The sequence below is a fragment of the Mustela nigripes genome, chromosome 3, assembly GCF_022355385.1.
Source record: "Mustela nigripes isolate SB6536 chromosome 3, MUSNIG.SB6536, whole genome shotgun sequence".
In the NCBI taxonomy this organism is placed as follows: domain Eukaryota; kingdom Metazoa; phylum Chordata; class Mammalia; order Carnivora; family Mustelidae; genus Mustela; species Mustela nigripes.
The window spans coordinates 2,421,017-2,443,999 of NC_081559.1; the positions used below are offsets into that span (position 1 = coordinate 2,421,017).

Sequence of the window (22,983 nt, forward strand, 5' to 3'; positions counted from 1 at the left end):
CAACGCTGGTCCCGATGTCACTAAGCGGCTGGCATATATCTATCACCACCTTCCAGATTCTGTGTCACGTGAAAAAAATAAAACCTTATCTTTTTAAGCCACTGTCAGAGTCTCTGTTGCTTGAACTTGAAAAGCCTTTGTAATTGACAAAGAATCAATAAAAGTATTTTTCGGGTACATTACCAATGGAGGTCCAAAGATGGGAATTACAGGAAGCAGAAAGCATGAGGAAAGGCCTTGAGGAAGACTTGACTTTGTGTTAGTCCTGAAAGGCTGGGATACGGAAGTGGAGTATATTTCAGGTAGAAATTATGCTACCAGCAAAAACTCTGCAAAAACATAAAAAATATTGTTTTCATTAAGTCATCTGTCCTAAAAGTCATTTTGCTTATAGTTTTACTTAAGGCTAATATTTAATTTATATATTTAATGCTATCAAGTATAAATATATTTTCAGTAATTCCTATGACACCATAATAATTGAATTTGCTATTTGGGGGAAAATTTCCCCCAAAGTATAAGTAATGAACCATTTTGCAATTTCAAACTTCTCACAAATTGTCTTTCAAAAGCTGTTTTAAGTAACTTATATTTATTATAGTTTATTTTTTGTTTTTCTTTCTTCCCTGTTTTTTTTTGAACTATAAAAACAAACATTTTAATCCCATTTAATCATGATAAATTATTATTTACTAGTAAATGAAACAATTGGTAGCCAATGATTCATTGCACCCTTTATAAACTGATTATTATTATATTTATTCTAAAAATAAATATAAATGCGTCTGCATATATATATATATGGGCGTCATAATTATAGAATTGTGGAGTTTTGAGGACAAAGCAGTAGGTGAGAGCTCTGATCCTAACCAGCCCAGGATGAAGCTGCTAATTAAAAAATAAAACTTATTACAAAAAAAAAAAAAAAAAAGAAAGAAAAGAAAAAAGAACCCTATCCCAGTGCAGGGGAATGCATTTTAACCAATTGTTTATTAGATCTGAATATTTTTGCCCAGCATGGGCAAGTTCATTAAAAGATGCTAACGAAAGCCAACTATTCTTGTGAAAAATGAGAACTCTACAAATCTAATTTAAGGGTGAGGATGATTAATTTGGTTATTTATTTAAAGTGTAAGAACACTATCGATAATTGCTGTTAGAGGGAAAGATTTATTTTTATTCTCTGAAACAATGTCCAAATAGATAATTTTGGAATTTTCCCAATTGTACATTGTCAGACTTCTGAAAGTTTGCTAATTCTGCGTAAAAATAACTGTGAATACTTTATGCCAATGTATTAAGACCAGAAAATCTGTTACATGTCTCAGATTTCCCAAATTAAATAGTCCTGAGTTATTTTAGTAGGACTTAAATGCTAAGATGAATTATATAGGAAAAATAAACTGATGCATAAATGCTAAGATGAATTATACAGGAAAAATAAACTGATGCATAAAGACCTCTGTTATAACTATGTATTTTTAATGTTCTGAATAGTTCAAAACAAACATAAATTCCCTGTGCGGAGTAGTTACAAAATGATATGTGAAATTCTTTTTAATAGAACTCTCTCTCTCTAAAAGGGCACTTGCTGGAATGATATTTAATTTTACTGTTAGGTAATGGGAATCTAAAACAAATTAAATGCGAAAATAGCTATGCATTTGATTTTGTCATTTTAAATTAGTATTTATTTTAAATGCTCAATTCATAGAACATATATAGATATTTAAATAGGTATATATGTACACATACAGGTATATACAGGATGTATATAAATATATATGTACATATATATGCACATATACATATGCATTTATGTATTGGTTTTATTGTCTCTTCATAGCTTTTTAGGAAGCTGACCTACTTATGGCTAAAACACACTAGTGTCTTGGGATCTGCAAGTATTCATGACTCTCAATAGTATCCTGGGGTCAAAAACTAATTTATTTTACTTTTTAAAAAATAACTTTAAGTCTCTGAATATTATCAGTATGATCCTGTATCTGTTACATATCGAATCCATTCCGCCAACACGCAGACAGCAAGGGTCTGTCCCACACAGACATGTCATTCTCAAACCTCTCTGACTCCCAAGCTTAACTACCACCACATAGGCACTATCTTCTTAAACAAGACCAAGGGATTCCAGCTTGGTTTTTTCCCAAAATTTCTTTGCAAACAGAAACAAACGGCCCATGTTCTAGAGTGAAGCTGGCAAACCTCTCGACATTTTAGCCGATGACAGAAGCAGTTTCTTCTGCCCAGGACAGACGCAGCGCACCCCTGGATGAGGCCAGGCAGAGCTAGCCGAGTGGGAGCTGAACCTCCCACGCACGCACACACCCACGGACACACAACCCTCTCTTTCCGTCCTTTAGGGGGCCGTGTGTTTCAGTGATCTGGTCCATGAGTCGAAACTGAGCTCAGTATGAAGGAAGGAGAACTTCATTCTTGAATGAAACTTTGGCACCTATAGAGTTTAGCCAAACCTTTCTAAGCTTTTCCTGGTCAATCAGAATAATTACTTTTCTGTTTTCCATCATACACTATAACTTCTCCTTCTTCTTCTTCATTTATTTATTTTTATTTTTTGGCATTTTCATCATTACTCTCTTTAATGAAAGTCCATATTCTTAAGTCTGGGCTCCTTTTCTTTCTTTCTTTCTTTCTCTCACTTTGTTTTTTTTTAGAGCGGTTTTAGGTTCACAGCAAAACTGAGCAGAAGATGCAGATTTTCCATATGCCCCCTGCCCCCACACGGGCACAGCCTCCCCCACTATCAGTGTCTCCCACCAGAGTGGGACACGTGTTGCAACTAATGAACCTACATTAATACATCATTATCATCCAAAGTCTACAGTTACATTAAGGTTCATTCTTGGTATTGTATAAATTATATAATGACATTCTAACCATCATAACTATACAAGTTATTCCCCATTACAGAAGGAAATTTTTATAAATACAGATTTTAGGGACTAATTCTTAAAGTCAAGTTAACCATAATCAAGTTCCTTCAACTCCCAGTAGATTCACAAAAATTCACATATGTATTGCCAAAAATCTGCTTTTAATGCCTCAACTTTTTTGACAGTTAACTGGCAAGCTTGGTATTTGAGGTTTTGTTTTGGTTTTGGTTAATTTTGCTTATATTTGCTTTTAAGCAATGAATAAAAATGCCCAAATTGAAATAATATTTGACTAAATTATTTGTTTAATTGAACTGACCAATTCAATCATGACCATGTTATCAAGTACAATATCAAGTGCCCAGACTGAAAATTAAATTGTCTCAGAAATATGAAAATTCAGAGAATGTAACTATTTTCATGCATTGTCTACATACAGAAGAACAGGCATATCATCAGTTAACATACCCTCATCAGACAAGAATGTAGTACCATAGGACATCCTTGAGTCACCCAAAACCATAGGGTGCTTCTGAAAGCTTTGAATACATGGAACTTTATGGAATAATATTTATGTTCCTAAATGATGTGTAAGAAGGTGTGGCTTTTGAGTGGCACACCGTAATTGTTATTTAGGTTTCTGAGCTTATTCAGACGCCTACCATCTTCTACAAGGATCGGCAGAGAAGGCAGGCTGAGATTACAGTAGCCTGCTGCCTGGCCAGTTGGTCTAATTTGGTCTTCAGAACTCCTCTTCCTTCTGCTTGACCCTCTGTAAGTGTATCCCCCAACATATGCCTTCCAAGTACACCCCATAAACTCCCTCCACTACTAACCAGACTCCCATCCTTCAGCTAAACCTGTTTCAGAAAATGACGGGACAGACTCACTTTCATGTATAAAGAGCTGACAAAACTTCATTTGTTATCATTCCTGAGTTATTTAAATTTTAGTCAAACAACAAATAAACAAAGCATGAGTAGTTAGTTTTCTAATGTCAAGACCTTGGTAAGTAAAGAGCGTATTTTTGCAGGATGACAGGGAGTGAGGCAGTGGGGGTGGGGGAGATCTTCAAAGCAAAAGGGATAGGAGAAATTTAGTAATCTCAAATTATTTTCAGAATTGCTGTAAATATTCATACATACTTCGGCCAGGTGTAACATTTCCACATAAACTGCGACTGCTAGTACTTGCTCACATCAAGTAGCAGAACAGCAGTCCGGCTTACAGCTTGATAACTTAGGCCAAATGATTTACAAGATCCATTTCATCCGGTCACCCCCAAGCTACTGGAACCTACAGAAAAGTGCTCGGCTGCCCCTGCCCCCGGGTTGGAGCCGTCATCTCTCCCTCTATCCGTGCTTCACTCCACCAGCCTCGACACTCATCATTCTTCGGCTCCTACACAAAAGAAAAGAATTCCGTTTTCTCATCCCAGTATTAAAAGAATGAAAATAGTAATTTATAGCAATCTGTAGGAACACGATGTGAAAACAGGGCAGCCACCTAGGAGGATGCTTGCCAGGAGAGTATTAAAGTGTCCCAATACGAGGAGATTGTTGGCTAAATCCTTCCAGCACTCCATGAACTGCGCAAAGGAAAACCTCCAAAGTCACGGTGGCTAAAACCGCAGTTCCCGTCTCTCTGACAATGGACACAGAAGCAGGGTAAGACGCAGCAGGCTTGACAACAGCTTAACCATAGACGTTCTCCTAAGGGTTGCTCAAGGCCCACGTGTTCAAGCATGAGCACGACAGTTACTGGACTTTTAGGTTGTATGGTTTCACGTGGTCTTCTTTCTCTTTCTTCCTTCATTCCTCCCCCCCGCCTTTTCTTTTTCTTTCTTTCCTTTCTCCCTTTCTCTCTTTTTCTCTCTTCCTTTTTTTCTCTTCTTTTCTTTCCTGAAAATATTTTCTATCACCTCAACCCAGGGGCTCTCCAGTGACCCATACTGTGACTGTGTTTCTCAGCAGAGGCCTCATAAACAGGGACAAGGGTTTCCTGAGATCCAAAGTACGGGGGAGAGGACAGTTGCAAGGACCAGGCAGGAAGTTTTAGTTGTTTGGGTTTTTTAAGGATTTATTTATTTGTTTTGAGAAAGAACACAAGTGGGACGGACAGAGTTCCCTACTGAGCATGGACGCAATGCGGGGCTCAGTCCCACAACTCTGAGATCATGACCAAGAGCTGGACACACTGACCGTGCCACCCAGGAAGCTTTAAAATTAGCTCTATTTGGGGGACTCTAAAGGGTTCTCTCTAAACTCAAGCCAGTTCATTTTCACGATGCAGGTTATCACAGGTTAAAGGTTAGGAATTCATATGAATCGTAGATGGGACAGATCTCCCTGATAAGGTAAACAAAGACATCTTTTTTCTAACTCAAGAGAGAGCTTTTAACTCACAACTTCATGGGTCAAATTAAGAAAAATTCTAAATCTTTATAAGCTAGAATAAAGTGCTTTATAGAGACTAACAGAAAAAACAAGCAAACAACAAAATAAACAAAAATTAAGAATTGGACTGTATAATACTCAGAAGGCAGCAGAGGCCAGCAGGAAGAGCTACAGATAGGGAAGAGGAAAGAGGATTCTAATTGCTAGTGACCCATGTGGCCTCAGACCAGTCACTTGACTCTTCATGACATTGTTTCCTCAATCTGTACAATAAATGGGCCATGTTTGAGGATCATGGCTTTCTTACTGTTTTAGCACTTTGTGGCACTAAGACTAGAATGACTGAATTAAACATCTTATGTGTGTTACATTTCTACTGCTTTATAACAAACTATCATGAATTTAGTAACTTAAAACAACTCATATTATATTTATCATCTCAGAGTTTTCCCAGGTCAGTTCTCCAAGGCTTTGCAAGGCTACAATCAAGGTGTTGACCAGCATTTTGTTCTTATCTTGAAACCTGGCTGGTGATCCACTTCCAATCTCACAAGGTTGTTAGCAGCATTAAGTGTCTGTGATTGTAAGACTGAGGGCCCTGGCCTCTTGCTAGCTCTCACTATCAGCTCCTAGGAGTCACTCACAATTCTTTGCCACAGAACCCTCTCTATGGGCCATCTGATAACATAACAGCTTGCTTCTTCAAAGCTAAAAGGGAGAAAGAAAGATCCTGGTAGTAAGATGGAGTCTTATATAATAAAATCAAAGATGTAACATTTCATTACCTTCACCATATTCTATTGGCTAGAAGTTAGTCATAGGTCCCACCCATGCTCAAAGGGAGGGAATCACACAACAGCATGACACCACAAGGCCGTGGGTGATGGGGACCACTTTAAAGTTTGTCTGTCACTTTTCATATTTTTTCCTACACTCAACTCTTCAGTAGACACTGTCAGCTAACAGTTAAAATATACTCCAAGTTTGCCACTTTTCATAACCTCCATATCCACCCCCAACTTCCCTAGTCTGCTCTTATTTTCTCTTATTTATACTATTGCAACAATCTCTTAACTTGTCTCTCTTTGTCTCCTCTTGCCCTATTAGCTTACCTCCTTACCCATATGACCTGGCTCCTGACCTCTTCTGTGATCTCATTTTCTATTCCTCTCCCCCTTTTATCACTGCACTTCTGCTACCATCAAGCCCATTCCTACCTCAGGACCTTTGTAAATATTCTTTCTTCTGATAGAAATCTTCTTCCCTTAGATCTTTACCTGTTGGTTGGTTCTGTCTTCTCATCCATTCCCTGCTCAAATGCCACTTCTTCAGAGAACTTCTCTAATGACCTAATTTAGCTTACCCCCACCCTATTACAGGCATTCCCTGTCTTATTACCCTGCTTTATTTTTTACACAACTTATGATGAACGAAATGTGTGTTTTAGTCTAGTGTCCTCCACTAGAACGTAATGTTACGAGGGCAAATCACTGTATATCAGTGTCATAAATAAAAAATATACATATAAAATAGAAAACATGATGTCATAAATATAAAATAAAGAAAAATGCAAAAACCAATGAAACAAGATGAAACCAGAGAGGGAGACAAACCATGAAAGACTCTTAATCTCAGGAAACAAACTGAGGGCTGCTGGAGTGGAGAGGGATGGGAGGGACGGGGTGGCTGGGTGATGGACATTGGGGAGGGCATGTGCTGTGCTATGGTGAGCACTGTGAATTTTCTAAGACTGATGAATCACAGACCTGTACCTCTGGATAAAACAATACATTATGAGTTAATAAAATAAAAAAACAAAAATAAATAAACTTTTAAAAAAGAAATTGGGAGGAAAATGGAAAAAAAACAAACTTAAAATTTTTTAAATTGAATAAAGTTGGCTATCTGATAATTTTAATATATTGTCCTTAATTTTTATAATTGCCATGGATGAATGATAACTTTATCAATAATTGCTACCTATTCATGCACAGGTTTTTGGAGACCACTATCTTATTTGATCAACTCAATACCAACTTTTTCCACTGAAGGAGCCTCTACTCTGAGTCTAAATATGTGGTGAGTGCTTGGGGCACAGGTATTTTGAGCAAAAGATTTAAAAAGAACTCATATGTCTTCCTTCAAGATATACAGAAGACAACGATTCAGGAATTAGGAGGAAACACCTCTTCTTTACTAGAAACTCCCTAAATCAGCCATTTCCATCTTTGATATGCACTGGAGGTAGCATAATATGGTAAAAAGAACATTGGTCCAGAAGCTAAGAAACTTAAATTCTAGACCTAATTCTGCTGTAAGCAGAACTCACTTTCATGAGTTCAGCTAGATGACTTCTAAAATTCTATTAAAATTCTTGAAGTCTATGGGTTCCATCAATCTATAAAATTCTATAAAAGGGTAAATATTGAGTTGTGCTATTCAGAAGAAGCCTGTTCAATAGATTACAGGACCCATAGAAAAAAAGGGAAATTACCAAGAACAGTAATAGCAAGAATGGTTCATCCTATTCCTTTGAAATTATGTTCACTGTCTTTCCACTAACAGTCTTGACTATTATGGTGTTGACATTAATCATATATGTTATCACCCACATAATAAACACCTGGGCCAAAGGAAGAGTAGTTGTTTCAGTTATCATATCATATTCTAAAAGTTCCTTCTACTACAGCTACCTGGTTTGGAATTCTGACAGTAGAGGGGAAAACTTTCTTTTACACATTCCTCAAACTAATTTGTTAAGACAGAAAACATATTTACTAATACAAGCTAATGAACTTGGATAATGTGACAGGGCTGCTTAGAAGTCTTGAAGAATCTGCTAATTTTCTAGTAGTGACATGTCATTTGTATATCTAGCACTTCAGAGTAATTCCATATGCCATGTTATTTTTGCTCTTATTTATAAAATGTTACTGTTTGAGGTCATTTGGAGTCTATATTAAAACATTGCATAATATTTTAACTAAAGTAATAATAGAAAGTTAATTAAAATTATTTAATAGTAAAGTAATCATTGTTTTATTTTTACGGGTTCCCTGGTATCCATGTGAATTAAAGAAATGTTGTCCTAAAAAAATTATCCTTGAATTTGCTGTGCTTAAGACACTTGAAGTTGGAACGATCATAAAAACAACCATGGGTAGTTAATCAAACATAAAACTATTATATCTGGCCTTCTACTTCATGATAGTACTTTAGTTTGACATAAATAATAAATATTATAAAAACACACAAGAGGGAGAGAGGCTGGGAAGATGGCAGAGTAGGAGGACCCTAACCTTACCTTGTCCCCGGATGCAATCAGATAACACTCACACTGGTATAAATAACCCAGAAAACAACAGAAGGACTGGAAAAAACAAACTCCACAACTAAAAGTAAAGAAGAGGCCACATCTAAGAGGGTAGGAAGGGCAGAGACATAGTGGGGAGCCCTGGGCCATCTATAGTTGGGTGGGGGCTAGGGGTACCAAGAAGGATGAGAAACAGATTATCACACCAGGAAGCTCACAGGGGTAAGACAAATCCCCACAACGTTTGGATTTCAAATCAAGAAAATCCAAATTTCATGAGTTCTCACAACCAACAGGACTTAAAGCCTGGAAATTTATTTATTTATTGAGAGAGCATGATGCACAAGCAGGGGTGGGTGGTAGAGGGAGATGGGGAGAGAGAATCTCAAGCAGGCTCTATGCTGAGCATAGAATCTGATATGGAGCTCGATCTCATGACCCGAGTCATGACCGATCTCAGGACTTCAGTTCATGACCTAAGCTGAAACCAAGAGTCAGATGCTGAACCAACGAGCCATTCAAAGACTGAGTAATGAAATCAAGGAGAAAAAAATATGCAAAATGAGAACAGACTTAGGGAACTCAGTGACTCCATCAAGTGTAATACAATTTGCATTACAAGGATCCCAGAAGAAGAACAGAATAAAAGGGGGCAGCTATTATTTCCTCAAACTTCCTTAATCTGAGGAAGCAAACAGATACCCATATCTGAGAGGCAAAGAAATCCCCCACCAAAATCAACCCAAGGAGGTCCACACCAAGACGCATAGTAATTAAAATGGCAAAAGGGGAGATAAAGAAAAAATTTTGAAGGCAGCAAGACAAAAGAAGACAGTCACATACAAAGAAAACCCCATAGGGCTGTCAGCGGATTTTTTAGCACAAACTCTGAAGGCCAGAAAGGAGTAGCATGATATATTCAAAGTGCTAAAAAGGGAAAAAATCTGCAGCCAAGAATATTCTATCCAACAAGGCTAACATTCAGAACAGAAGGAGAGATGAAGAGTTTCTCAGATAAACAAAAGCTAGAGTTCATGAACACTAAACTAGCCCTACAGGAAATGTTAAAGGGAACTCTTTGAGTAGAAAGTAAAGACCATAAGTAAAAGTATGAAAAGTAAGAAATACAAAACAGTAAAATAAGTATATCAGTAAAACCACTCCAGGGATTCACAAAATAAAAGAGTGTAAAATATGGCACCAAACACTTAAAACATGGTTGGGGGGGTAGTAAAGAATGAGTTCAAACTTAAGCAATCATCAACTTAATTTAGACTGCTCTGTATAGAAGATGTTCTATACAGAACAAATGATAACCACATATCAAAGACCAGTAAGAGATATGGAAAGAATAAAGAGAAAGAAACCCAAGTATATTACTAAGGAAAGCAAGCAAACCATGAAAGAGAGCAAGAGAAGAAAGGATCAAAGAAAAACTACAAAAACAACCACAAAATATATAACAAAATTACTATAAAATATATCAATAATTATTTTGAATGTAAATAAATTAAATGTTCCAACCTAAAGACACTGGGTGATAGAGTAGAAAAAAACAAAGATCCACTATATGCTGCCTATAAAAGACTCATTTCAGACTTAAAGACACCTGCAGATTCAAAGTGAGGGCATGGAGAAATATTTATCATGGAAATGATGTCAGATGCAAGCCAGGGTAGCAGTACTTATATTAGACAAAATAGACTTTAAGACAAAGACTGTAAAAAGAGACAAAGAATGACACTATATAATCATAAAGGGGATAATCCAACAAGATATAAAATTACAAATATTTATGCACCCAACACAGGAGCTTGCAAATACATAAAATTGTTAATAACAAACATAAAGGAACTAATCAATAGTTATACAATAATAGTAGGGGACTTTAATACCCCATTTACATCAATAGACAGATTATCCAAACAGAAAACCAACACGCAAACAGTGGCTTTGAATGATACACTGGACCAGATGGATTTAACAAATATACAGATATCTATATAATTAACAGAAAATTCCATTTTAAACCAGCAGAATACACATTTTTCAAGTGCACATGGAATATTCTCCAGAGTTGATCACATATTAGGTCACAAAACAAGTCTCAACAAATTCAAAAAGATTAAAGTCATTCCAGGCATCTTTTCTAATCATGATGTTATGAAACTACAAAATAACCACAAGAAAATATCTGGAAAGGGAAAACATACATGGAGAATAAACACCATGCTGTCACACTACAAATGAATCAACCAAGAAATCAAAGATGAAATTTTAAAATGCATGGAGACAAATGAAAATGAATATGCATCAATCCAAAAATCCTTGGAATGTAGCAAAAGCTGTTCTAAGAGGGAAGTTTATAGCAATACAGGCCTACCTCAAGAAACAAAACAAACAAACAAACAAAAATTAAAAAAAAAATAAAAAAACAAAAAGAAAAAAAACCCTCAAATAAACAACCTAACCTAACACCTAAAGGAGCTGGAAAACAAGAACAAACAAAAACCAAACCAGCAGAAGGAAAGAAATAATAAACATTAGACCAGAAATCAATAATATAAAAAACTAATAAAACAATAGAACAGAGTGATGAAGGGGTGCCTGGGTGACTCAGTTGTTAAGCATCTGCCTTTGGCTCAGATCATGATCCCAGGGCCCTGGGATCAAGCCTGGCAGAGGACTCCCTGCTCAGTGGGAAGCCGCTTCTCCCTTTCCCACTCCCTGCTTCCATTCCCTCTCTCTCTTTTTCTCTCTCTCTGTGTCAAATAAATAAATAGAATCTTCGAAAAAAGAACAGATTGATGAAACCAGAAGCTGGTTCTTTGCAAAAAATCAGCAAAATTGATAAACTTCTAGCCAGACTCATGGAAAAAAAAAAAAAAAAAAAAAAAAAAAAGAAAAAGGGAGAAGATTCAAATAAACAAAATAGAAATGAAAAAGCAGATATAACAATTGACACTACAGAACTACAAAGGCCTGTCAGAGAATAATTATATGCCAACAAATCAGACAATCTAGAAAAAATGGATAAACTCCTATAACATATAACTACAACCAACCAAAACTAAAGCAGGAAGAAATAGAAAACTTCAACAGATCGATTACTAGCAATAAAATTGAATCAATAATCAACAACTACAAACAAACAAAAGGTCCAGGACCAGATAGCATCACAAGTGAATTCCACCAAACATTTAAAGAAGAGTTAATACCTATCCTTCTCGAACTTTTCCCAAAAATAGAAGAGGAATGAAAACCTCCAAATTCATTCTATGAAGCCAAATTCTATGATATCAAACCCAGACCACAAAAGATACCACAAAAGAAAGGGAACTACAGGCCAATATTTCTAATGAACATAGATGCAAAAATTCTCAACAAAATACCAGCAAATTGAGTCCAACAATCTCTTAAAAAAATTATTCACCACAAAAAAGTAGGATTTATTCCTGGAATGCAAGGGATGTTTAATACTCACAAATCAATAAAATACATTACATCAAAAAGAGAAAGGATAAAAACCATATGATCATTTCAATAGATGTAGAAAAAAAATTTGAAAGGACATCATCCATTCATGATAAAAAACCTCAACAAAGTAGGTTTACAGGAACCATACATCAACACAATGAAGGCCATATATGAAAACCCCACCACTAATATCATATTCAATGGTGAAAAAGTGAGAGCTTTCCCCTAAAGTCAGGAACAAGACAACGATGTCTCTCAGAGAGAGAGAGAGTGCACAAGCTGGGGGAGTAGAAGGCTGAGGAAGAAGCAGGATCCCTACCAAGCAAGGAGCCCGGTGTGGGATTCCAGCCCAGACATCGGGATCATGACCTGAGCTGAAGGTAGACACTCAAATGATGGAGCCACCCAGGCATCCCTTACTCTCACCACTTTTATTCAACATAGTACTGGAAGTCATAGCCACAGCAGTGAGACAATAAAAAGGTATAAAAGGCATCCAAATTGGTAAGGAAGAAGGAAAACTTTCACTATTTGTAGAAGACATGATACTCTATATAGAAAACCCTAAAGGCTACACCAAAAAAATTACTAGAACTGATACATGAATTCTTTAAAGTTGAAGGATATAAAATCAATATACAGAAATCCATTGTATTTCTATACACTAATAATGAAGCAGCAGAAAGAGAAATTAAGAAAACAATATCATTTACAATTACACCAAAAATAGTAAAATACCTAGGAATAAACTTAACCAAGGAGATGAAAGAACTATAGTCTGAAAACTATAAAACATTGATGAAAGAAATTGAAGCTGACACAAAGAAATGGAAGAACATTCCATGTTCATGAATTAGAAGAACAAATATTTTTAAATTGTATATCCTACACAAGTGATCTATAATTTTAATTCAGTCTCTATCAAAACACTAGCATTTTTCAAGTGCTAAAACAACAATCCTAAAATTTGTATGGAACCACAAAAGACCCCGAAAAGCCAAAGCAATATTGAAAAAGAAAAGCAAACCTGGAGGCATCACAATTCTGGACTTCAAGTGGTATTACAAAGTTGTGGTAATAAAGACAGTGTGGTACTAGCACAAAACAGACACATTAATCAATCAAATAGAACAGAAAATCCAGAAAGGGACCCACAACTTTATGGTCAATTAATCTTCTAAAAAGGAGTCAAGAATATGCAAAGGGAAAAAGATAGTCTGTTCAACAGATGGTGCTGGGAAAACTGGACATCTAGAAGCAAAAGAATGAAACCAGATCACTTCATTTCACCACACACAAAAATAAACTTAAAATGTATTAGGGACCACATGTGAGACTTGAAACCATAAAATTCCTTGAAGAGAGCACAGGCAGTAATTTCTCTGACATTGACCATGGCAACATCTTTATAGATATGTCTCCTGAGGCAAGGGAAGCAAAAAAACAAACTATTGGAACTGCATCAAAATGAAAAGCTTTGGGATACAATCAACCAAACTAAAAGACAACCTACTGAATAGAAGATACTTACAAATGACATATATGATGAAGGGTTAGTTTTCATAATACATAAAGAACGTATACAATTCAACACCTGAAAAACAAAGAATCCAATTACAAAATGGGTGAAAGATATGAGTAGACATTCTCCAAAAAAGACATCCAGATGGCCAACAGACACATAAAAAGATGCTCAACACTGCTCATAATCAGGAAAATACAAATCAAAACTATGAGATATCACCTCACACCTGTCAGAATGGCTAGAATCAAAAACATAAGAAACAAGAGGTGTTCACAAGGATGTGGAGAAAGGGAAACTCTTTTGCCCTTTTGATGGGAATGCAAACTGGTGTAGACACTCTGGAAATGGTAGGGAGGTTCCTCAAAACTTAAAAATAGAACTACCCTATGACCCAGTAATTACACTCTGAGGCATTTACCCAAAGATAACAAAAATACTAATTCAAAGGATACATGCGTCCAACGTTTATAGCAGCATATAGCCAAATAATAGAAACAGTTTATGTGTCTACCAAACTGACGAATGGATAAGAAGATATGGCATATATATACAATGGGATATTACTCAGCCATAAAAAAGAATGAAATCATGGCACCTGGGTATCTCAGTCAGTTAAGTGTCTGATTCCTGATCTCAGATCAGATCTTGATCTCCGGGTCATGAGTTCAAGTCCCATGTTGGGCTCCAAGCTTGGTGTTTAGCCAACTTAACAAAAAAAGAGATTTTGCCATTTGCAACAACATGGATGGAGCTAGAGAGTATTACGCTGAGAGAAATCAGTCAGTCAGAGAAAGACAAATACCATATGATTTCACTTATATCTGGAATTTAAGAAACAAAACAAACACAGTGGTGGTGGGTATCAGGAAAGAAAGAAGAGTCAAACAAAGAAACACACTCTTATTTATAGAGAATGAACTGATGGTTACCAGAGGGAAGGTGGGTGGGGTCATGGGGGAAACAAGTTATGGGGATGAAAGAGGACACGTACCACGAGAGCAGCGAGTAACGTACAGAGTTGGTGAATCACTGTATTGTGTACCTCAGTCTAATAGAAAACTGTATGACAACATGCAGGATTGAAATGAGAAACATTAAAACACACACACAGGAAATAACAAAGACTCACCAAATCCGGCAGACAATGCAGAAACAAAGCTTATTGAAAAAAATAGAATAAACTTGCTTTATTTGTTTTCTTTTTTGTTTTCATTTCATTTTTTATTTAAATTCTACTTAATTAACATCTAGTTAACTTGGCATCACGAGTAGAATTTAATGATTCGTCACTTACATACAACACCCAGGGCTCAACACTTTACCCTCCTTAATACCATCACGCGTTTAGTCCATCCCCCGCCCACTTCCCCTCCAGCAACCCTCAGTTTATTCTCAATAGTTCTCTGTTAATAGTCTCTTATGGTTTGCCAGCTTTAAGCCTGGAAAACAACTCTAAGAAAATAAACAGAAAGGCAATAATTTTATTTCTCCATCTCCAAATATTTCATTACTGTTTCACTGAGGTTACTAAATCATTCAAAAGGACTGGCTTCCTCTGCTTTTGCCCTTATTTTGTAAGGTTGAAAAATGCATATAAACCATCCTGTGAGGACTGATGTTAAAGACTAGAAGACCACATTCCCCTGGAAACTGCTTCAATCTGGCAATCACATGCTAATGAGTAACTAGAACAGAGTAGGGACATAGGAGGTCTCCAAGGAAAAAGCAAGAAAAATTACACAGCATAGTTTCCCAAGTAATTCAGACAAAAGAGAAAGAAAGAGAAGGGGATGGATGCTGGGGAAGCGAGTAACATGAACCAGCCAGGCTGGAAAGACTCGTGCTGGTGCTGAGAAGTGCTGTGGGGCAGAGGCATGTCTCGTCTGCGTCAGGCGAGTAGATGCGAGCGTCCATCTTCCTTCATTCTGCATATGTGCTCACAGCTTTGTAACTGAAAATGTAAGACAGGTTCTTTTCTGGAGCATCATTTAGAATCACAGTTCATTCACCACATGGAATGACTGTAGAACACTCTAAAAGGCTAAGATTGCACATCCTCATCAAATTAACATGTCCCAACTCCCTCCAAAGGGCATTGAGCCCTGTTTTTACGGGAACAAGGCTGAAGCTGGGGATGCCGTTAGGACCCCTCTGTGAGGATGTGGTTAATCTCAGGAATTCACTGTGATCACGTGCCCCAGGGTATCTGGATGCTAGTATTACTTTGAAAGCTCTCAAAACTTGCTACTTTAACGCCCTGATCATTTTCTGCCTTCGAAGTAGAAGACCTAGAACTTGTTTCTAGCCAAAAAGATCCGCTCCCAAGAGTTATTACTTACATAGCTACATGGTAATAGGAGGAAATGTCCTTCATCTTTCTCTAGGGTCTAGAGTCCAAGGCACGGAGATGCCAAGGGGTGAGGGTGAGCAGGCCCTGCTCTGAGAAACCGGAGACGAAATCACTTAACCGATCTTTGGGTTCATGTTCATGCCAGTGAACTCAAGGTTTCCCTGTGTTTCTGAGAAGAGCTGAGAGGAGCAGCAGCAGTGTTGCTGGGCACAGAACCACAGTATTGTGTGAGCAGAGGTTCTGAGGTTGACTGAGGCTGGCGGAGCAGTGACCTTCATAAGGGCCGCCACTGGTGAGGCAGGTGAGCGAGTTTGTCTCACAGAGTTGAATGAACCTCACCGACAAAGGAGAGCGAGCAAAGCCAGAGAGTTCTACTAAGCAATGATACAGAAAAAGCTCTCAGGAGTGAGAGGGGTCCCAACCACGCCGCCAATGAGGGCTTTTCATCTCTGCCTTTTTATTAGGACTTTACCAGGAAACCTGCTGGTGGTCAGTGGTCTGGAACTCGTAGACATTATGTGAGAGTCTGTTTCTTGTGACATCTGTGATCTACAGACATGTTTTGTTAGGTCTGGTTAACCTTTACAGTTAACTTCTCCTTTGAGGCCAGATCATTTTTTGTGGCTATTTTCTATTTTCTGTGGTTACAGTGTAATTATTAGAAAAACACTTTAGCGCCCAGCAGTTGGGATAAGGGGATCTGGTTTTTCTTCCTTGTCTGTATTTTTGTTCTGTCCCAGGGTCAGTGTCCCTGAAATACCCTCAGAGCCCAGTTGGGGCCACTATTCCTTCCCTACCTAAAGTTCCATGCTTTCCCTATTCTCTGGAGAAGCAGCAGTAGAGCTGTGGTACCAAAAGGCTGAAGGAGGAGAACCTGAGTTCCGCTCCGGGGCACACCTGCATGTACACACTTGACTCCGCTCCGGGGCACACCTGCATGTACATACTTGACTCCGCTCCGGGGCACACCTGCATGTACATACTTGATGTTCTCCCAGCGGCACCTGCAGGCAGGGGCCTGGCAAAGATGAGACGTGGGGCAGTCGAGGATGCTGGAAGCTTGTGCCTTGTTTATTTCCATAAGAAGGAAGAATTGTGACTCGGTTTATTCACAGGCTGGTGAGACTGGGACATACAGTCAAATAGTGATACCATCTACTTGAGGGCAGAGGTCTCTGTGCCTTAGTTTATCTACAAATATGGGTAAAAGTCAGGTTTGAAGATTGAATTTATGTATAATTTATACAAATATAAATTTTTATATTTACATATTTCATATACATCATACATAAATGTATATTATCCTTACATATTATTGCTTTTATGATATATTTATTATGTATTATATATTTTATATTTACAAATTATTGAGGATCCGGCCAGAGTAAGACACCAAGGGATAAGAAGTCGGGTACAACTTCGTACCTCCCAGGGACAGCAGGAAAAAGGGGACAGAGAAATAAGAAGGAGGAAGGACGGGAAAGGGCAGGAGACTGAAGAAGAACGAACAAGGAATGAGCAGAGAAAACATTCCCCTGACGTGCCTAGAGAATAACGGACAATTGCTCATGTTCTTAGAAACCCAGTACAGAAACTCACCTTTACATAGAACAATCCCACATTGCACAGGTAAATCCCCGCCTCCGGGCTGTCGACACTTCATCTAATATTTTAGCTGGATTCTCACGTCCACAAAAATGACACGACTGACAGCAGCTTCGCAACAGGAGCAGCCCCTGACTATTCCAGATCCGAGTGACCTCCCTGGGCCCCCGCGCGAGCAGGCTTGCGCTAGGTCTAGCATCTGGAACGGCCCTGGGAGGCCGCTCGCGGCAGGGAGATGGTGGCTCCGCGGCTGCGGCCGCCAGAACAGAGGCTCACACGTACAGCAAGGCAAGAAACGGACGAGGCCGTGTCCTGTCCACGGACTTCGCAGATTGCTCTTTGGAAACGAGCTGTGCCGATTCTACCTCACCAGCAAGACTGACGGGCTGCCGTGGCCTAGGATCTGCCCTCGCCCTGTTTTCCTCCTCAATCTCATGCCATAAATTCAATTAGAACGCTGGCTTCCAGTACCTCTCCTCACTACACTACCCTGGCCCTACGCCTCGCCTGCAAACCCTAGACTGTACAAATCCCATTAAACTAGAATCACATGCATTTCCCTTTTGTCGGAGAATATATAAAACCACGCCACAGATGAGTAAGCACCGAACTAACCCAGTTCTCTACACTTCCAGTCAAAATGCGATATGGAATAAAGGTTCCCAGTGAAAAGTCCTCTCCGTGTTCATGCCGAGTGACAGAATTCTTTCTATGCCATTTTCATTCTGGAAGACCTCGGTGCTCATCCAAGTAGAGCCAAAAGAGGAAAAGAAAGAAAAGCATCTGAGAAAGACTGGCCTTATAAGGTCGCTCCTGCGTAGGACTGTGGAGGGTCTCCTTGATGGTCCCCGAACCATCACAGAGTTTAAGGATAACTGTGATCTCTGAGCCATTTCTCCAAGTCTTTAATATTTTACATGCATATGCACCTACTTTGGTGATGCAATTAGGATGTTGCAAGGCAGCCAACCATAGAGCGATCCAAACTATGTTCTTCTTGGCCCTGGGGTTCTATGGGTGCCTCAGGGTGACACTCTGGGGTAAGAAAACTCAAAGGGATGGAGATGGGAATCACCAATACTCCGAGGAAGATGAGGGGACCATGTGCAGGATTTAAAGAGATGATTTGATGCGTCTTTGTTTTTAAAGCTCGATATGTTTAAAGTGTGTCTGTGGGTATACATTAATATATAAAATATTAATTGATGTTTTAGTAACTTTGTAAAAACAGTAATAATTGAGATTTTTTCAAGTAAAATTGCTCATATAATCACAATCTCCATGATCAATAATCAAATGTATATGTGAGCAAAATCAACCGTTACTAAATTTGAGACGAGGAAGCCTCTTTTTCCTCCGTTGGGTAGGTGCTGTTCCTCACCGCTCCGAACCCGGGCAGTGTGCCGGTTGACGCTGGGAAGTGACACATCTTGGAAACAGAGGAGAATATCTGTACTTGGGGTACATCCCTGACCTAATGGATAGTCAAGAAAGACTAGTGGGCTCCCTAAATGCTCATTCATAACTTAAATATGAAAAGGTACATCAGATGTGTCTGTAAGGTAGCTTGGGTTAGGATTGAGGTATTTTATTTCAAATTCCTTTTCATAATTTCAAACCTTTATATAGTATCAATTCTTGGGAAAACATTATCCACATAACCCTTCACACATATAAAAAATGAAATGAGAACCTGACCTTTTTAATTTTTTTTTTTTTTTTAAGTATAGTTGACACACAATGCTACATTCATTTCGGGTGTAGTGATTCAAATTCTCTGTGCTCTGTGCTGTGCTCACCACAGACATAGCTGCCGTCCAGCGTCATCCGAGTCCCTATCACAGCGTCACGTCCAGCGCCATCCGCCGCTATCACAGCATCACGGACTGTCCTCCAGATGCTGCGGCGGTCGCTCCCGTGCTCACTCGCTCCGTGAGTGGAAGCCTGCATCTCCCCCGCTTCACCCATCCTGCCCATCTTCCCGCCCCCCATTCCCTCTGGCAAGCATCAGTTTGTTCTTGATTTATAACGACCTCACCTTTGTTTTGAAGGAGGGTTATCATAATCTCACGGAAATCTAATTGAAAATCAACTCATCATGAATGTATTAGAAATCAAATCATTTATTTTTATATCAAATGTGGTTCTCTTGTACTGAAATATATACACTTATTTTAATAACATACAGACACCCTTCCTTGATCCCTCCAAAGCAATTTTTTCAGAGGACTACGATATTCAAAGAAATAAAAATATCTCCTAAAGTGGGAAATCAGTATGATTAATTTTGTGGCTATGTGCCAAACTTCCCATATAAAATTAGAGAAGTTACACTAGCTATACTTAAATTTTATTAATTTTATTATTAAATTTACATAAGCATATGAAGATAATGTAATGCATGTGATCTCTTAATACAAAAAGGTGCTTTTAGAATAAAAAACCATTCTTCCTTCCTGAAGAACTAAACATCTGGAATTGGAGTCCTTTCTCTATCTGTTTTGTACCCGTGTATGTGCCCATGAAATGGAACAGGAGCTCAGTAAGAGAAGGGAACTAACCTTTTATTTAGGACCTACAGAGTCCCAAGGACTTATAAATATTGTCTTCATTTAATCCAGAGAAACCTTCTGAAGGAGACAATAAATCGTAATTTAAAAATCAAGAAATTAGGGCTCGGGATTGAATGACCTGTCCAAGCTTCAGTGTTTCTCATGCTTGAATAAAAAGAATAGATAACTTTATAAGAATCACCAAGCTCTGGGTTTAAAACACAATGATCTGAGATACAAGTTATGAAAGCACCTTTTAGTTATAAATCACCATTGTAAAAAGAAAACTCTTATTTATGGAAGGGTAAACAACAATTTTAAATATCATCATTAAACTGAAAACACACACATGCACACACACACGCTCAGCCCTCAAAACACAGGGAACTGAGAATGTCTTCAGACCCCCGCGTGTGCAGAGAGTCTTGAGAAACATTACGACTGTACCACAGTCACCGTTTCAGGCATCAACGAAAGGACCGAACAGTGTTCTGTATCATCACAAGTAGAATGTCAGACGACTGAAACCCGTTTTAAGCTTACTGTAACCACATATGAAAATCCACATCCCTAATTTCTAATTGTAGATGAACTTCCACAATACAGAGTTGTGCTTTTGCAAATCTTTGTCAAAATCCGTCGGCCTCAGAAGATCCAAGTTAAGACACCTTTACACCCTGACACTTACAGGCCATTATTTTTGGATCTGGTTTCCCCCAGGGTGCATCCCGCTCCCATGAGCATGTCCGACTGGTTTGCACGGTCTTGAGATGCGCTGGCAGGCTCATCTGTCCCTCCCCCTCACAGTCTTACCTTGCTCTGGGCTTAAACAAACCAGTCACAACTGGCTCTCTATGTATCTTACACTTCAAGAGCAATTTCATATACAAATTCCAGGTTTCGACTCACATGATACAAACTTAAGTCTAAAAATAAACAGGATTTCAAGCAGGAATTTCCCTCATCTCAGAAACTGCACCAGCCACTTCAAAAAGAAGTGATCTGGCAGTCTTCCAAGACTCCAACGTGATCCCTCTCTGCACTGCTAGGGACAGATGTCACAGGTAAAAGAAAAGATCGACAAGTACAGATAGAAAATACATCGTGTACGTCTCGCACCGGGTCACAATCCATGCACTCCTCTGAGACTGTATCTCAAACTTCTTCTGTAGACACTCATTAATAATTGTTTTAAGATCTATGATACCTAGAGGTTAAATCCCACGAAACATCACAAAACAAGAATTATATCTGACTGGGAACCCAGCCCCTTTCCCAACTGGGGATTTTGTTTGCTCCCCTTTTAGACAATATAATTAATTCAAGTGGATTGTGGACAAACTAGGTGAATTAGCCCAGAAAGTAACATTTTGAAGGAGCATGTACTGCCTGTCAGGGAACATACTGGATGCTTTACCGACTTCTCTCATTGAATCCTCTGTAATCCCATGAAGTGGTTATTACTGTGTAATCCTAAAAGCTCCACTGCACCCAGCCAACCCCTTACCCAGGCAGCGGGACCTCTAGAACCTCTATCAGAAGGCCTCAGAGCTGTAGTATACGTAGATGACGGGCTTGTGCTAAACCATTCACAGGAAGCACACGTTCTTAGACTGGATATTTAGTTGGTGCAGCTTGGCCGAAAGTCAAGTGAAGGACTCGATGACCCCCTCCCCGAGTCCTCCAGACCGACTTCCTTATGGTATCCCTGCTCGGGGTGACGGCACTGGCGAGCGGCGCTGCGGGAGCAAGAGCTCACCAAGGACCTTACGGAACCGCACGAATGAGCCCATGATAAAAATGCATGTGCTAACCTCAAAAAATGACATAGGGGAAAGTCTAAATTGTATTTTCCCCACAGGAAAGGGCCAGTCATGACAGAAGAGACGTGAGGTTTTTCTAACAAAATGAGAACTCTGGTCCACAGCGCCCGAGAGTGTGTTTTCAACTGCTGCGTCTGCATTGCTGAAGGACGGACCTTCTGATTTAGGAGGCCTTTTCCACCCAAAATGTCCAAATGTCGTTCAAACACATGGTGTCAGCAGAAAATGAAATCCAGAGTGTACACGTTTCTTTCTGTCCGTAGTAAGAGCTGAGCCAGCTGTTGTCCTGCGCCTGCTGTGGCCGGAGAACTAGCAGCAAACACGTGGGAGGGAAGGGGACGGCTGGTGTCAAGGTTCGCGCCCCCTCCGAAGCCCTCGGCGACTCTGATTCGCAGGTCAAAACGGAGACTTCGCTGAAGGATTAATACTGGAAAAAGAGTTGGGTTATAGGGGCGCCTGGGTGGCTCAGTGGGTTAAAGCCTCTGCTTTCGGCTCAGGTCATGATCCCAGGGTCCTGGGATGAAGCCCCGCGTCGGGCTCTCTGCTCAGCAGGAAGCCTGTTTCCTCCTCTCTCTCTGCCTGCCTCTCTGCCTACTTGTGATCTCTGTCTGTCAAATAAATAAATAAAATATTAAAAAAAAAAAAAGAGTTGGGTTATACAAGCTTCTCTGACCTCTTGCTAGGGAAAAGAATGAATATCAAATCAGTCGTGTATGTGGTTTTCTCTCTAGCAAACCTGGGAGAGGAACAAATGTAAAAGGAAACCAAGTAACACACAGAGAGAGAGAGAGAGAGAGAGAGAGAGAGAGACAGCTGCTGTCCCCTTCTTCGCTCATTTCCCCTCCTTCCTTTCTGTCTCCCTAACGGACGCCTAAGCCATAGAACTGGCTTCAAAATAAGTCTGTTTGTACTCTCACGTGAAGATGAACAAAATGTTTTTTCCCTTAATGCTAACCTCCAGGCAGGGACGAGTTGTTTTCGGTTTGGGGTGTGTTTGTTTTTGACTGGTGTGAGCCTGCAGCCCTTTAGG

General features: G+C 39.1%; 1 long non-coding RNA gene across 1 annotated transcript in view; it reads right to left on the bottom strand.

Annotated features, from left to right (window-relative positions):
* Positions 1-22,983, bottom strand: part of LOC132013387 (uncharacterized) — a 59,348-nt gene that overhangs the window by 16,147 nt on the left and 20,218 nt on the right. The window contains exon 5 of the long non-coding RNA XR_009402997.1: positions 184-329. This is a non-coding gene — a long non-coding RNA (uncharacterized LOC132013387). The remainder of the gene's footprint in view (positions 1-183; positions 330-22,983) is intronic.